Here is a 3,830-nt window from a genome sequence, read left to right on the forward strand (position 1 = left end):
ATATTATTAGAATTTTGTCAAATCCTTTGATCCAAAGAGCTCTTTTAAATTTCAGAAGGATCAAAGTTTGCATGAATTCATTCAAGATCTTGTAATTCTGAAAGGCCCTTAATTTGTACGTAAGATCAAATATTCATGTGTGTCTACCTACTTATTATGAAGGGTTAATTAGATAAATGCCACTCCTATTATGGCGATTCATAAAAATGCCACTGCACTTTCCAAACTTTGGAAAATGCCACTCCAATTTTTGCAAACTTTGAAAAACGCCACTGCAGACTTCAAAACATAACATGAAATGGCATTTTTCAAACTTTCAAAATTGCAGTGGCATTTCTCGGAATCCCTGGATTTGGAGTGACATTTATCAAATAAACCCTATTATGAAACCATAAATGTGAACCTATGGAAGGTTCAACTATGCATGTATGCAGTGGTGGAGCTTCACGTGGATTGCATAGGAGTGGTCTGGGGAGACCATATATAATTACTCCCTCCGATGCAAATTAATTGACGTAGATTTAGTATAATTTAGTACAAAGTTGTACTAGAGCCGCGTTAATTAATTTGGATTGGGGGGGAGTATATGAAATCTTCTTGTGCTTAGAAAAACACGGTGAGGGGCATGGCCATTTAATCTCCGTCATTGCATACATAATTATCTAATATAGGTGCAATCATATATAGATGCTTCTAGAGATGTACCAATGAAGCTATGTCCCTCAAATCTAAAAACGGACTATAAGGAAAACAAAGTTGATGTGGCACTATTTTATTTAGCACTCAACACTTGCAAATCATTGAAATTGTTTTGTATACACACTATTAGAAAACAGGGCATTTGTCTCGGTTCGTAAGGGCCTTTAGTCCCGGTTCTAGAACCGGGACTAATAAGTCGTTACTAATGCCTCCCCCCTATGGGCCTCCACGTGACAGCTGCGGGCAGCCCAGGCAGGGGGGACTTTGGTCCCGGTTGATGACATAAACCGGGACCAAAAGGCATCCACGCGTCAGCAGCTGGCTGGAGCTGAGTTTTTTTTTGAAAGTGGCTGGTTTAGGGGTTTTGGTGGTTAATTTAGGTTGTTATTAGATAGCTAATAGAGAGAAGTGTCCTCTCTTATATCTTCGTGCTTGGTTTACCAACGGTACTGCTATGTTCATTTCACCCGCTGATATATAATAACTCTTCATGCTCGCATCATACATCATCATATATAATAACAAGTCATACGATCATCATACTCATAGTCATCGAACCCAACCCTACATAATTGTTCTTAGCGCATGATCATCAGTATCAGGTAAGTAGGACCTAATTAAACACACTTAAGATAAAATAGCATAAAACAATATAGACCCTGACTCTCCATTATGAAGAATGGAGACCATCCTGTCTCCAATTCTTGCGCTTCGCTTCCTTTTGCTTCCAAGAAGCTCCTTACGACTGTCCATACATTTTTTCCATTCTTTGATTGTCATGTCTCCACTTCTTTTAGAAATCCGGTATGGACAGTTGATATTCGTAGGACGACCTGGTTGTATGTTCAAAACATCAAGGCGACCGTGCGTATACATCAGATGAGGCACACAATCATTCGGGATTATCTGTTGAAAAACATAGTAATAACTTCATAGTTAGAAATGATGTACTAGTTTTAGAAGTATGCAAAAATATGCATGGATGTCGTAATAGTAAAAAAATCTTACCAGGGTATCTCCATGGTAGTTACCATAGTTCAACACGTGCACTAGTGGCACGTATTGACCATAATGCTGAGGAGTTCTATTGTAGATATTGTAATTCTCAAGATCAGTACAAAATGCGATCAGATGATTTTTCTCCTTATAAGTTAATTCGGAGCCATCGGTGTAGTGGGTTTTGTCTACCATCTTCCGCACATTCTTTGAAGAATGAAAATAAGCTGTCAATGAAAATAAGCTGTCAACTACTTTGAAATAAACAATATAAATTATTTAATAACTATGTTTGAGAAGCTCACATGGGGGAAGAATTGGAAGTGTATCAACAAGGACCCAAATGTCCATATTGTCTTGCTCGATTGTGGGATCACCGAGATCCATGGTGACAAGCATACTCTCATCAAAACCATTCATCTTGCAAAGTGCTTCCCAATTTTTGCAACCAAAATGGGTTACACTCACAGAATTGTACAACTTTACTTCAAAATCCACACCATGATGGGTCCTTAGGTGAATTTTTTTGGTTTTCATACTTTCATGGTCTTCAAAACCCATCGTCTCCAAGACATAGCGTCTTGCATAGCATGGGATAAGCTAGTCGAATTGGAAAAGATGAAAAATACACGTTAAAATAGTTGAAGTCGTGCTTAATTACGAAAAAAACTATTTTCGTCGTTGCGTACTGTTTCAACATCGAAGGTCTCCTCGAGCTTAAAGCTGAAGTGCCGATCTTCGTCCAGCTCAATGAATCTGTCGCACATACCTCGGTCGTCGTGACACCAGTCGCACTCCCCCGGGCGGTTTTCGTCGCCCGAGTACGACATTTCCGGCCTATGTTCATAATTCAAATATTAAACTTGTACAATTAAATATATGTGTTAAAAACATAAATTAGATCATTAATATTAATCATGGGTTGACTATCAGTGATTGTAGCTCCTCCTTTCATTCCCGAGTGCATTATTACACGGGAATGAAGGAGAAGCTACCCCCACGACGGCGTGGATGATGGAGGGGCTCCTAGATTTCTGCATAGTGTTGTCCAATTTTAGCATTCAAAGTAGGAGTACTTTTCCAATATGAGCATTCAATAAGCAAAACCAAATCATGAAATAAAGTACTATTCAAATTAGCATGCATTCAATTATAAGTAAAAGTACATCACTTCTTGTGTCGAATATTATCACTAATACTCCTCGAATACTATCATACATATAGCATCGCTAATACAGCTAGAACCGTAGCGCCCGACGGGTATCGTCACGGGCGGTGGACACCCAAAGATAAGGAACCATCACAGGATCATAGCTTCAGTGAGATCCCTGAAGAACCTGCCAGATATTGTCGAACCTTCCCTCCAACGCAACCATGCAGCGACGGACGTGCTCGTCCTCCACGCTGACACGGTAACGTATCACCTCCGCAGTGTCTGGAAGCCTCGCCACCGTCACTGACCCACGCGACCGCCACCAAACAAGGATCGGGTCAATAACGAGCTAGCTCCTCACCAACCTACGCCCCACGGAAGGTAGCACTTCCCAATACCAGCCCGGCGGAGCTCAGTCCCGGACATGGCCCTGATCAAGCAGGCCTCCACCGCCGAGTCGACGACGAGGATGCGGGATAGGCATCGTCGACGTCGATGCGGGAACTACTTCTATATATATATAATAAAATAAAGTAGTTTTATTAAATCAACTACTAAGCACTTACTATAAATAAATAAAGTGGTACTTACTAAAAATAAACTACTTCTATAGTAAAATAAAGTAGTTTATTAAACCAACTAGTTCAACTATATATTAAGCACTTACTATAAATAAAATAAAGTAGTACTATACTAAAAATAAACTAGTTTAACTAGGTCTATTATTTCTCTAACTAATTATATTAAACACTTTCTCTTCTTATTTTCCTTTTTCCTCTCCTGCTTTTTCTTCTAAATATGAACATATACATAAATGACTTTGATCATACACAATTTTCCTATACATACACGATATGAACATATACATAAATATTAAAATTGTATGAACAAAATTACAACATAAAAAAATCATAAAAATTCTATGAAAAGAAAAAAACCATAAAAAATTGACATATTCGATCTTTGCATATATATGAACATA

Source organism: Triticum aestivum, chromosome 3A (assembly GCF_018294505.1).
Source record: "Triticum aestivum cultivar Chinese Spring chromosome 3A, IWGSC CS RefSeq v2.1, whole genome shotgun sequence".
Lineage (NCBI taxonomy): Eukaryota > Viridiplantae > Streptophyta > Magnoliopsida > Poales > Poaceae > Triticum > Triticum aestivum.